This window comes from Callithrix jacchus, chromosome 8 (genome assembly GCF_049354715.1).
Source record: "Callithrix jacchus isolate 240 chromosome 8, calJac240_pri, whole genome shotgun sequence".
In the NCBI taxonomy this organism is placed as follows: Eukaryota; Metazoa; Chordata; class Mammalia; order Primates; family Cebidae; genus Callithrix; species Callithrix jacchus.
In genome coordinates, this window is record NC_133509.1 from 78,106,915 (window position 1) to 78,121,970 (window position 15,056).

The 15,056-nt window shown below is 35.5% G+C and overlaps 1 non-coding gene across 1 annotated transcript; it reads right to left on the reverse strand.

Moving 5' to 3' along the window:
- Window positions 1-3,560: 3,560 nt before the first annotated feature.
- LOC118145274 (U6 spliceosomal RNA) lies at window positions 3,561-3,671 on the reverse strand. Its single transcript, XR_004730401.1, has one exon. It is a non-coding gene; the product is annotated as a U6 spliceosomal RNA (small nuclear RNA).
- Window positions 3,672-15,056: the final 11,385 nt, after the last annotated feature.

Consider the following 15,056-nt stretch of genomic DNA (forward strand, 5'->3'; position numbering starts at 1 on the left):
ACCTGGCCTAAGTTTTAATAGCTGAATAAATCAAGTAGAAGAAAGGATATCTGAGATTGAAGATCAACTCAATGAAATAAAACAAGAAGGCAAGAAAAGAGAATAAAGAGTGTAAAGAAATGAACAAAACCTTCAAGAAATATGGGATTATGTGAAAATACCTAATCTATGCTTGACTGGTATACTGGAAGATGATGGGGAGAATGAATCCAAGCTGGAAAATACTCTTCAGGATATTATCCAGGAGAACTTCCCCAACCTAGCAAGCCAGGCCAACATTTAAATACAGGAAATACAGAGAACACCACAATGATATTCCTCTAGAAGTGCAACCCCAAGGCATATAATCATCAGATTCACCAGGGTTGAAATGAAGGAAAAAATACTAAGGGCAGCCAGAGAGAAAGGTCGGGTCACCCACAAAGGGAAGCACATCAGACTAACAGTGAATCTCTCAGCAGAAACCCTACAAGCCAGAAGAGAGTGGGGCCAATATTCAACATCCTTAAAGAAAAGAGCTTTCAACCCAGAATTTCATATCCAGCCAACTAAGCTTTATAAGTGATGGAGAAATAAAATAAAATCCTTTACAGACAAGCAATAGCTGAGAGATTTCATCACCACCAGGCTGGCCTTACAAGAGCTAACGAAGGAAGCACTAAACAAGGAAAGGAACAACCAGTTCTAGCCACTGCAAAAACATATTAAATGGTAAAGACCAATGACTCAATGAAGAAACTGCATCAACTAACAGGCAAAACAACCAGCCAGAAATGAAATGGCAGGATCAAATTCACAAATAACAGTATTAACATTAAATGAAAACAGACTAAATGCCCCAATCAAAGACCCAGACTGGCAAATTGGATAAAAAGCCAAGTACCATTGATGTGCTGTATTCAGGAGACCCATCTTATGTACAAAGGCACACATAGATTCAAAATAAAGGGATGGAAGAAGATTTACCAAGCAAATGGAGAGGAAAAAAAAAGGGGGGGTGGCAATCCTAGTCTCTGATAAAATGGACTTTAAACCAACAAAAATCAAGAGAGACAAAGAAGGGCATTACACATTGGTAAAATTATCAACACAACAAGAAGAGCTAACTATACTAAATATATATGCACCCAGTACAGGAGCACCCAGAAATATAAAGCAAGTCCTTAAAAACCTACAAAGAGACAGACTCCCACACAATAATAGTGGGAGACTTTAACACTCCACTGTCAATATTAGACAAATCAGTGAGACAGAAAATCAACAAGGAAATCAAGGACTTGAATGCATACCAGGACCAAGCAAACTTAATAAACATTTACAGAACTCTCAACCCCAAATCCATAGAATATACACTCTTCTCAGCACTACATCACACCTACTCTAAAATTGACCACATCATTGGAAGGAAATCATTCCTCAGCAAAGGCAAAAGAATGGAAATCATAACAAACAGTCTCTCAGACTACAGAGCAAATTAGAATTTGGGATTAAGAAACTAACTCAAAACTGCACAACTTCATGGAAAATGAACAACTGGCTCCTGAATATTGACTGGATAAACAATGAAATGAAGGCAGAAATAAAGATGTTCTTTGAAACCAAAGAGAATGAAGACATAACATACCAGAGACTCTGACACACATTTAAAGCAGTGTCTACAGGGAAATTCATAGCAATAAATGCCCACATGAGGAGCAAGGAAAGGTCTAAAATTGATACCCTATCATCAAAATTGAAAGAGTTAGAAGAGAAAGATCAAAAAAACTAAAAAAACTAGCTGAAGACAAGAAATAACTAAAATCAGAGCAGAACTGAAGGAGATAGAGACACAAAAAACCCTTCCAAAAATCAATAAATTCAGGAGTTGATTTTTCGAAAAGATCAACAAAATTGACTGACTGCTAGCCAGATTAATAAAAAAGAAAAGAGAAAAGAATCATATAGATTAAATAAAAAGTGATAAAGGGGACATCATCATCAATCCCACGGAAATACAAACTACCATCAGAGATTACTACAAACAACTCTATGCACACAAACCATTAAATCTGGAAGAATTGGATAAACTCCTGGATACTTGCACTCTCCCAAGACTAAACCAGGAAGAAGTTGAAACCCTGAATGGACCAATAACAAGGTCTGAAGTTGAGGCAGCAATTAATAGCCTACCAACTAAAAAAAGCACAGGTCCAGACAGGTTTACACCTGAATTCTACCAGACATACAAAGAGAAGCTGGTACTATTCCTTCTGAAACTATTCTCAACAATACAAAAAGAGGGAATCCTCCCCAACTCATTTTATGAGACCAACGTCATCCTAATACCAAAACCAGTCAGAGACTCAGCAAAAAAGGAAAACTTCAGGTCAATATCCATGATAAACATAGATGCAAAAATCTTTAATAAAATACTGGCAAACAGAATGTAACAGCAAATCAAACTGCTTATTCATCATGATCAAATAGACTTCATCTCAGGGATGCAAGGTTGGTTCAAAATACACAAGTCTATAAACATACTCCAGCACATAAACAGAACCAAAGACAAAAACCACATGATTATCTCAATTGATGCAGAGAACGCCTTTGGCAAAATTCAACAGCTCTTTATGCTAAAAATCCTCAATAAACTAGGTATCAATGGAATGTATCACAAAATAATAAAAGCTATTTATGACAAACCCACAGCCAATATCATGCTGAATGGGCAAAAACTGGAAGCATTCCCTTTGAAATCTGGCACTAGAAAAGGATGCCCTCTCTCACCACTTTTATTCAATACAGTATTGGAAGTTCTAGCCAGAGCAATTAGGCATGTAAAAGAAATAAAGGGTATTAGATTAGGAAAGAAGGAAGTCAAATTGTCTCTATTTGCAGATGACATGATTGCATATCTACAAGACCCCATTCACTCAATATCAATCCTGAAATTGATAAGTAACTTCAGCAAAGTCTCAGCATACAAAATCAATGTGCAGAAATCACAAGCATTTCTATACACCAATAACAGACAAACAGCCAAATCAAGAGCGAACACCCATTCACAATTGCTACAAAGAAAATAAAATACCTAGGAATACAACCAACGAAGGATGAAAGGACCTCTTCAAGAAGAACTACGAACCACTGCTCAATGAAATAAGAGAGTAAACAAACAGATGGAAAAACATTTGATGACAATGGTTAGGAAGAATCAATATTGTGAAAATGGCCATAATTCCAAAAGTAATTTAAAGATCCGATGCTATCCCCATCAACCTACCAATGATCTTCTTCACAGAACTGGAAAAAACCACTTCAAACTTCACATGGAACCAAAACAGCCCACATAGCCAAGACAATCCTAAGTGAAAAGTACAAAGCTGGAGGCATCATGATGCCTGACTTCACACTATACTACAAGGCTACAGTAATCAAAACAGCATGGTACTTGTACCAAAACAGAGACATAGATGGATGGAACAAACAGAGGCCTCAGAAGCAACACCACACATCTACAATCACCTGATCTTTGACAAATCTGACAAAAAAAAGCAATGGTGGAAGGATTCCCTGTTTTTTTTTTAATGGAATGCTTCACGAATTTGCATGTCATCCTTGCACAGGGGCCATGCTAATCTGCTCTGTATCATTCCAATTTTAGTGTATGTGTGTGCTGCTGAATTGAGCACTGGATTCCCTGTTTAATAAATGGTGTTGAGAAAAGCAGGATAGCCATGTGCAGAAAGCAGAAACTGGACCCTTTCCTGACGCCTTACATTAAAATTAACTCCAGATGGATTAAAGACTTAAACATAAGACCTAATACCATAAAAACCCTAGAAGAAAATCTAGGCAAAACCATTCGGGACATAGGCATAGGCAAGGACTTCATGACTAAAATACCAAAAGCATTGGCAAGAAAAGCCAAAATAGACAAATGGGATCTAATTAAACTCCAGAGCTTCTGTAGAGCAAAGGAAATAATCATTAGAGTGAACTGGCAACCAACAGAATGGGAAAAAATTTTTGCAATCTACCCATCTGACAAAGGGCTAATATCCAGAATCTACTAAGAACTAAAACAGATTTACAAGAAAAAAACCCATTCAAAAGTGGATGAAGGATATGAACAGATACTTTACAAAAGATGATGTCAATGAGGCCAACAATCATATGGAAAAATGTTCATCATCACTGGTCATTAGAGAAATGCAAATCAAAACCACATTGAGATACCATCTCACAACAGTTAGAATAGCGATCATCAAAAAATTTGGAGACAACAGATGGTGGGGAGAATGTGGAGAAATAGGAACACCTTTACACTGTTGGTGGGAGTGCAAATTAGTGCAACCATTGTGGAAGACAGTGTGGCAATTCATCAAGGACCTAAAATAGATATACCATTTGACCTAGCAATCCCATTACTCCGTATATACCCAAATAACTATAAATTGTTCTATTATAAATACACATGCATACATATGTTCATTGAGGCACTGTTTACAATAGAAAAGACCTGGAACCAACCCAAATGTCCATCAACAACAGAGTGGTTAAAGAAGATGTGGCACACATACATCATGGAATACTATGCAGCCATAAAAAGTGATGAGTTTGTGTCCTTCATAGGGACATGGATGAATCTGGAAACCATCATTTTCAGCAACCTCACACAAGAACAGAAAACCAAACACTGCATGTTATGACTCATGGGTGGGTGTTGAACAATTAGAACACATGCACACAGGGATGGGAGCATCACATACTACAGTCAGTTGGTGGGGGGGCTAGGGAGGGATGAGGGAGTGGGGAGAGATAACAAGGGGGAAAATACCAGATATAGGTGATGGGGGGAGGAATGCAGCAAACCACCTTGCCATGTATGTACCTATGCAACAATCCTGATGATCTGCACATGGACCCCAGAATCTTAAGTACAATTAAAAAAAAATAAAGAGGAGAATGATGGTTAACAGGGACTTAAGGGATGGGATGGGTTTGGGGAGATGTTGGTCAAAGGACACAAAATTTTACGTAGGAGATAAAAATTCAACAGATCTATATAGTGTGATGTCTATGGTTATTAATAACGTGTTGTGTTTTAGAAAACTGCTAAGGGAGTAGATTTTAAGTGTTCTCACCATACAAAAAAAATACATAGTCTTTTGGATATATACCCAGTAATGGGATTGCTGGGTCAAATGGAATTTCTATTTCTAAGGCCTTGAGGAATCGCCACACTGTCTTCCACAATGGTTGAACTAATTTACACTCCCACCAACAGTGTAAAAGTGTTCCTTTTTCTCCACATCCTCTCCAGCATCTGTTGTCTCCAGATTTTTTAATGATCGCCATTCTAACTGGCGTGAGATGGTATAATCATTCTACTATAAGGACACATGTACACGAATGTTCATTGCAGCACTGTTTACAATAGCAAAGACCTGGAATCAACCCAAATGCCCATTGAGAATAGACTGGATTGGAAAAATGTGGCACATATACACCATGGAATATTATGCAGCAATCAGAAATGATGAGTTTGTGTCGTTTGTAGGGACATGGATGAATCTGGAGAACATCATCCTCAGCAAACTGACACAAGAACAGAAAATGAAACACCGCATATTCTCACTCATAGGTGGGTGATGAAAAATGAGAACACATGGACACAGAAAGGGGAGTACTAAACACTGGGGTCTATTGGGGGGAAAAGGGGAGGGCCAGTGGGAGGGGGAGGTGGGGAGGGATAGCCTGGGGAGAAATGCCAAATGTGGGTGAAGGGGAGAAGAAAAGCAAAGCACACTTCCATGTGTGTACCTACGCAACTGTCTTGCATGCTCTGCTCATGTACCCCAAAACCTATAATCCAATAAAAAATTAAAAAAAAATAAAAATAAAAAAAATACATAATACCATATGTATTATGAGGCAATACATATATTAACTAGCCTTATTTAGCCACTTCACACTGTGTACATATTTCAAAACATTATACTCAATAAATATGTGCAATTTTTATTCCTCAATTAAAAAATAAGTTAATTAAAAATTACTTGACTATATATTCTTTCTTAGAGACAATAATAGTAATAAAACTTCACCAAGAATTACATTCAAGCAATTTTTTAACTTTCACAATTTAATTACAAGCCTTTCTTAGATTGTGATAATAAAAACAGAGCAACAGTTGAATGCAAAACAAGATTATGAAGACTTTGGAATAAATCACAGTTATCAAAGAACTGGCTATATTATTGAATATCTGTGTCAAATGTCACCAAAACATCCAGTGACTATTTACTGAGCAAACTAATAAATTCATTTTTACTTTGGAATTGTAATATAATTCTCAGATGTGACTAGCTATGATTTTTAGTAACTCTTAGAAGTATTTTAATGTAAATGCAGCTAATTAAAGTTTTGAGTCCAATGAAGCCTATTATATGCTTCCAAACAATATTTAGAAACATGCTCTATCACTAGTGAGGAATACATGCTGTATGTGATGTCCACAAACTTAATAATTTGAATTGTGCTAAGATAATCGTTTTAAAATACAAATATAATCACTCTAACTGCTTAAAATCTCTTTCCATCAACCCATATGGGATAAAGTCCTAAAGCCTTAGAATTATCTATGAGGCTTTTCATGATAGGACTCAATTTCTTTCCCAGTCTCCGCTCCTACCATTTTTGTAACACAGGCTCCATGCCAATCATACTGAACTGTTCTTCAAACCCACAATGAGCCCCATTTATGTAATATTGGCATATTCTGTCCTAATTAGATTCCTCTTTCACTTCTTATTTTTACAGCTAGAATATACTTGAGAAAATTCAGATAAAATCATACTATTCTTTCCCTTCATCATTTCCACCTCATGATACGAGTTAATTAGATTAGCCTCCTGCAACAGAAGTATTTTATGATAATAATGTTGGGAAAATACATTGTTGAGATTTAAATTTGTGATAATGAGATTATGAGATTTAAATTATGATAAGCCTCTTATATACATTATATCAATTAATAATTATGGAAATTATACTTATAGATTATGAAATTTAAGATTAGGGAGAATACATAAATCAAACTTATAATACTGATATAATAATGTTTGAATGAGACATTTCTGAAGTCAAATCTCTATGCTAAAAATCACTACCTTGCTGTATTTCCACCTAGAACATATCATACCAAACATACTTAATGTAAATGTTTGCATATGTACATGTTTTCCACATTGTTTTAGTCAGGGTTCTCTACAGGGGCAGAACTAATACATATATATGTGTATACGAGAAGGAGTTTATTAAAGATAATTGACTCACACAATCACAAGGTAAAGTCCCATGATAGGCCATCTGCAAGTTGAAGAACAAGGAATCCAGTGGTGGAATAGTCTTGAGTCCCAAAACCTCAAAAGTAGGGGAGCTGACAGTGCCAGCTTCAGTCTGTGACCAAAGGCCAGATAGCCCCTGGTAAACCACTGCTCTAAGTCCAAGAGTCCAAAAGCTGAAGAAATTGGAGTCTGATGTTTGAGGGCTGGAAGCATCCAGCACATGAGAAAGATGAAGGCTGGAAGACTCAGCCAGTCTACTCTTCCATCTTCTCCTGCCTGCTTTATTCTAGCTATGCAGGTAGCTGATTAGATGGTGTCTACTCAGATGGAGGGTGAGTCTGCCTCTCTCAGTCCACTGACTCAAACGTTAATTTCCTTTGGCAACACCCTCACAGACATACCCAGGAACAGTACTTTGCATCTTTCAATACAATTAAATTGACACTCAATATTAACCACAACTCATGATAGTTTTTGGCAAAACGTGTCCATGATTGTTTTCACAGATTCTGAAAACAGTAATACTTAATAGATGAGATGTATTAGATATCTTCATGTCATTATTTCAACCTAACCAAAAATATGTATTATGAATATCATTTTTTTCACATAGAGTACATCAATAAGAGTGCCACCTTCAAAGATAACTATATGAATCACCTTAAAACGTGCAATTTAGATTTCTAGGATAAGGGCTGTTTGAATTGGTATTCTCCATTGCTTACTGAACGTTATCCAAATACAGCAAAATAATTTTAAAAAGTTTAAAAAATTATAATACATACTTCATTTTTACGGTCTCTAGGAGGAAGGTAAGAGTCTAAGATGCCAATATATTTCTAAATTTATCAAGTGCACCTCAAATTAAAGCAGGGCTGACAGAAAAAACAATGGAAAGAAGACAGAGTTCTTTGATGCAAAAGCTCAGCAGCAACAGAATTAAACACTTGGCAGCAGTAATGTAAAGCTCTGTCTGGTTATTATCTAAAACGTACATGGGGTAAACTATCCATCAAGAGCAAATACTAGAGAAAGTCCAGCAACAACCAAAAATTATCCCTTTTAAAGGATTTGAGAAAAGTCAAACTAACATTAAACTGACCAAAGAAACTAAAAAAAGTGAACAAGATTGTGGCAAACCCTGCACTGTGCTATGCTTTCCTCCTGGAGATATATTCCTTTTTATGCTTTTATTTTAAAATTTTCTTTAAATTTGCTGAGAATGATGTTCTCCAGATTCATCCATGTCCCTACAAACGACACGAACTCATCATTTCTGATTGCTGCATAATATCCCATGATGTATATTTGCCACATTTTCCCAGTCCAGTCTATCATCAATGGGCATTTGGGTTGATTCCAGGTCTTTGCTATTGTAAACAGTGCTGCAATGAACATTCGTGTGCATGTGTCCTTATAGTAGAACAGAAAATGAAATACCGCATATTCTCACTCATAGGTGGGTGATGAAAAATGAGAACACATGGACACAGGGAGGGGAGTACTAAACACTGGGATCTATTGGGGGGAAAAGGGGAGGGCCATTGGGGGGGGAGCTGGGGAGGGATAGCCTGGGGATAAATGCCAAATGTGGGTGAAGGGGAGAAAGGAAGCAAAACACACTGCCATGTGTGTACCTATGCAATGGTCTTGCATGTTCTGCACATGTACCCCAAAACCTAAAATGCAATAAAAAATTAAAAAAAAATTTTCTTTAAATTTTTAATATTTGCAGACACATGATAGTTTTTTACATTTAAGGGCTACATGTGATATTTTGATACAAGTATATAATGTGTAATCTAAGTAATTGGGATATCTATCTCCTATATATATTTCCTGATTCAAAGGCAGATCCTAATCAGAAAGCAATAGCTAATTGTATGGAAGCCACACAGTAGCTTTCGTAGTTCCCTGGAGCTAGAGAGATAAAAGATGGAATTGGAGAACTCAAGACATCTAGGCTGAGTGGCCAAAATTATGAAAGAAAGGAAGTATAGGGAAGTGATCTTGACATTTAGAGATTTTTCTTTTGAGACATTCACTTATTTATAGGCAGCTGACAAAATGTTGAAAGGTCAAACAGAGCTTTGGACTATCTCATAATCATGAGATGAAGAATTTCTGTTTTTAAGGCACATATAAGAAAGTGCCAGTTACTTTATTAAAACCAAGTGTTCAGTTGGGTTTCCTCAAGTACTATACTACAGAAGTAATGACAAATTGGTGCTAGACTTGCTTTCACAAAGACTAAAACTTAGTTCTAAATCAACTCAAATATCACAATACATTTATCTTCTCCAACTCTAATGCCTAATATAGCAAAACTCTAAGGCCTGATTTAGCAAAATCTTCCCCAACACTATAATGTCTATACACAGTGTATGAAGATAATGTAAAGCATTTACATTTTTATTAGATAATATTTAGCATCCAATAAATATAAGATTTACATTGAGACAGGAACAGCACACAGAGAAATAAAATGCAGGTGAAAATGAGGTTTACATATATGGACTATAAAACAACTGTGATTAATATGTTGTAGAAAAGAGATTACAAGATTTTACATACATGTATACATACGCACACACACATATATAGACATAAACATACACACACACACACACGTTTTTGTTTTTTTAATGATGGAGTCTCGCTCTGTTGCCTAGGCTGGAGTGCAATGGCGAGATCTTAGCTCACTGCAACCTCTGCCTCCTGGGTTCAAGTGTTTCCCCCTGCCTCAGCCTCCCATGTAGCTGGGATTACAGGTGCCGGCCACTGTGCTAAGCAAATTTTTTTTTGTATTTTTAGCAGAGACAAGGTTTTGCCATGTTGGCCAGTCTGGTCTTGAACTCCTGACCTCAAGTGATCTGCCCACCTCAGCCTCCCAAAGTGCTGGCTTACAGGAGTGACTCACCACGCCCAGCCAAGATTTTCTATTTCATGAGAACTGAAATGTAACATACCAAATGGAAACTACAGAACTGAAAAAAAACCCTCAATATGAATTTAACGGCAAATTAGGCTCAGAGAAAAATCAATAAAAGGTAATATAAGTCATTAGCAGATAGTAGCAGGAAAAGAATAAACAGATAAAAATACAAAAAAAATCAAAGAAAGCAAAATCTTAAATTTCATATAGACACAATGGAAGCTGCATAAGAGTAGGAAAAAGAGTGAGAGTGAGTCAATTCCCGAAGAGATAATGATTAATAGTTTTGAAACACTGAAGGGAGAAATCAAGATACAGATGCAAACATTACTACAAACATCACCAAAGATAAAAAGAAAGCAAGCCATACCTAATAATATCACAGTTAGACAACTGAAAGTGAAAAAAAAAGTCTAGTCATCCAGAGAATAAAGACATATTATCTTCAAAGAAGCAATGATGAAACTGAAGGCTGTCTCACACACAAAAAATGATCAAATCCAGAAGGAATCTTTTAATCTTTACAGGGCTGAATGAACATAACTGCCAGCTTAGAAATCCATGCTCAGTGAAAATACAGTGATGATATATCAATACGTTTTTACCTTTTAATGTGAAGATGAAATAAAGATGTTTGCTTTTGAAAATAATTAATTTGTTGCAAATAGGCCTGCACTGAAATAAAAACTAACGAAGTTGTTAAGGCAAAAGAAAAATGATCCCAGAAAAATGAAAAGACAGCAGTGTAGGTAAAATTAGAAAATGTAACTATGTGGGTAAATACCACATGGTTTGTACAAATAATAGCTTGATGTATGCTGAAGCTGAAATTACAGTTAGCAAATCCATGACAGGATTAATGCAAATGGGGACAGAGTAAAAGGAGACTGAAAGTTCTAAAGTTCTAGCACTCTCAGGGAAGTGCTAAATGTATTCATTTGCCTTAGACTGTCATATGTCAAGGCTGTGGTGGAAAGTTAACTGTCTTAGTTTATTTTGCACTTCTATAGCAGAATACCTAAGACTGAGTGATAGCGATTCATCAAAATAGTAATTGATTTTTACATTTCTAGAGGCTGGGAGGTCCAAGCTTCCAGCACATGATGAGGAACTTTTTGCTGTGACCTCACATAGCAGAAGGTGAAAGAGCAAGAGAGAAGATGAATTCTGTGTCCTCACCTGGAGGGAAAGCAGAAGGTAAACCCACTCTTGCAAGACCTTTTTATAATGGCATTAATCCCTTCATATGGGCAAAGCCCTCATGACCTACATACCTCCCTTTATGCCTCACCTCCTAACACTGTTGCACTAGGGATTCAGTTACCAGCACATGAATTGTGGGGCACATATTCATACCAGAGCAGTACCCAATAAACTGAACTAACATACAGTATGTATAAAAATCAATAAATGAAAAAAATATTTTATTAATCCAAATGAAGGCAGGAAAGTTTTTTAAAGTAGAATAAATGAGATGATCCAAAATTATAAAATTAACCATCAACATCCAAACACTGTCAATTTAGTGCTGTATAACATCTCCTTAAACCATACGTAATCTCCAAATGAAGACAATAACTAGGTTATAATTCTGCCTAACATTTTGCAATATTCATCATACAACTAAAAAGACACTAACACTTCCCCAGAAAAGTCCTTGAGTGATGATTATACTTCATCTTAACATTCTGTAAATTAAAAACTATGATGTAAATTGACAGAATTGACAGTACTCAAATACTTTGATATTAATTCAGGACAAATTATGTTATATCATAAGGAAATAGAAGAAAAAGTAAATGTATTCACATATACACACTCACACATGAATAAACACATTCATAACAAAATAAGGAGAGAGTACTCAAGGCAAGTAGAGTTCTTATTTCTATAACTGGTCATGTGGTCATAGCTGGTATTTTTAATAACCTTCTTCTACTACCTATGCTTTATTCCCTTTGCCTTCAGCATGTACCATAGCTGGCTGTGGTTCTTTATCTGGTGGAGCAATCCAAACTAGTATTCCTGAAAGTCATGAGCTCTAAGTAGTCATGCCTGGATTGAGTTGTTGGATTTTTCCATCGACCTTAATCATAGGCCATAGTAATAGTAAGAAAAACTCTAAGGAATCTCCTGTATTTGGAACATACTTTTTTTTAAATATTCATTGTGAAGTAGGAGTTCAATTTCTCCTTGGTATTTAAGGTTAATTACCCCAGTCTGCACAGTAACTCCCTTCTTTGCTATTGGTTCAGATGTATAAGAAATCCAAAGTGGCTGTTTAGGAATCATTGTATTATCTCCTTGTGAAAGCATTCTTCCTTTTGGAACTAAGACCTCTAGGTCAACATAGCATAAGGTCATGGGAAGAGGAAGAATAATTTTGCTAGTGGATCAAGTATGAGTAAGTATATCATGTGACAGAAGTGCATATTTCTATACTGATAAGTGAACTCTGATCCAACATTATATTTCACCTGCCCTGACTTAAAAACCTGAACAAAATACTTAACTTTTTTGCCCCGTAGGTGCAGGAAAGAAGAGTTATTTTGTGTGTGTGTGTTTGTGTTTTATGGTTCTAAGATTGGTCTCTAATTTACATACTCCTTAATCTGATGAGCAATCTCTCTCAGATCTTCCCCTGGCTTTCTCGAATGCATTAACCAGCATCAACCACCCAATTCAAAAGTAGTTATATTCACTTCCAAACTACACAAAAAAAGACAAGATACAATTATACCAATATATTCTAATCCATCAGTATTTAATTTAGCTGACCCCAGTGGCAGTTTGAACAATTCCACTGCTGCAGCGTTCTTGGTGCTATCATAACTTCACTAGCACTAGTGACTTAATCCTTATTGGCAGCTGACAGTGGTACAGCTCAAAAATCTAAAAATATTTTTAAATTCTTAGGCATAAACTGACAATAGATCAGAATTCCTTAGAAACTCTGTGATAAAAATTTTATGTAGGGAGATTTTTGTGACGTGCTTTAAGGGCCAACTGCAAGAGACTGAGAGAATCAGGATTGGTCAGAATTAGAAATTGAACTGGGAAACAATTGCAATGCAGGTCTTATTTAATCTCAAGGAGAGAAACTGAGCTAAAATATCCCTTCAGAGTTGTTCCCAATTCAAGATAATGAAGCTACATGTTTGTGTACTGCATATTAGCCAGTCATTGGATATGGGCTTCCCCTGGAGAAAGAACACTTCATTAAAAATAATATTAAAATCAAACATAAAGAAGGTGCTCAACTTTATTAGTCATAGGGTAAATGCAATTAAGCTTACAATGAGACACCGGTACACACCACAAGAATGGCTAAAATTAAAAAGGCTGACACACCAAATGTTGTCAGGAAGATAGAGCAATTACCAAACCTTATACACTGCTGATGTGAGAGTACACTTGTACAAACACTTTAAAATATTTGGTGATATGCATGACAATTAGATGAATGCATACTGAATGACTCAACAACAGTTTAATTAAGATATATACCCAAAGAATTGTATTTATATATTTACCAAAATACATATAATAGGATGTGCCCAGCTACATTATTTATAATATCACCAAACTTCAAAGTACCTTAAAACCATTCATCAATTGAACTGACAAATAGATGTTGATATATTCACATGAGTGCATATCTGGCTTAGATAAATGAAAATCAATAATCTACAATGACACAACATAGACAATTCTCACAAACATTATGTTGAACAAAATAAGTCAGATATAAATGCATAATGTGCAATTCCATTTATATGAAGTACAAGTAAGTTTATGCTATTAGACATAGATAAAAGGGTACAAATAAAAGATAAAATGGCACTATGATACTTTTTTTTTTTTTAGTTATGGGCTTGGTAAAATTCTAAAGTTTTGTTACTAGTCTTAAAGAGGGATTGCATATAATGTATGAAAGTGGTTTCTCTCAATTAGCATGCATAAGTATTACCTGTAGTACTAGTTAAATATAGACTCCTGAGTCTCAGCTCTGGAAATTTGGATTTAGTAGGTCTGGGTGTAGGTAATATTTTGCATTTCTAACAACCTCTCAGATGTTGCTGATGCTGCCTCAGGCTCAATTTTATTTCTTATAATTTATTTTACAGCCAGGCATTTGTGACTGTTCGTATCAGAAAAAAATTACAAAAGCTGAAGTAATCATTCTTTTAAAAATATTGTTTGAATGAGAAATTCATTCACAATTACAAAGCTTAATTTTGTTTAAATTATAAAAGAATGCATAGTGAAAATTTCACTCATATACATTCCCCCAGTTGTTCTGCCCCTAATCCTTCCAATTCTTCAAACAAAGCAAGTAACCATTGTTACTAATTTTTATACCTCTCCTCATAGACTTTTTAAAAATGAAAGCAAATATAAATATGTTTTATGTTTATACCCTTTAATAAGCAAATTTATGAATACTATAAAGAATGGTAACTTGGTTTATTTTAAACCTCATCAGTGTGATTATATTTCCCATTAGAAAAATAACCTTTTTAAAAAAATGATTATTGTAACTTTAGTCCCTTTAGTTAGATACTTAATTAGACTTAATTAGAAACATCAAAATGTTCCAACTGTTTTCAGAGTCAGCACTCTCTTTTACTCAGTTGCCAGATATTATTTCTTAATATTTAGTATTATTTGCTACAAGAATATAAATACTCATGATTTGTCACCCATTAGTTCTTGCTAGTAGGATTGTAGTTAATCCTAATTGAGGAGAAGTATTTACAAAATACTGAGAAAATAGAAAAAGCCATTAT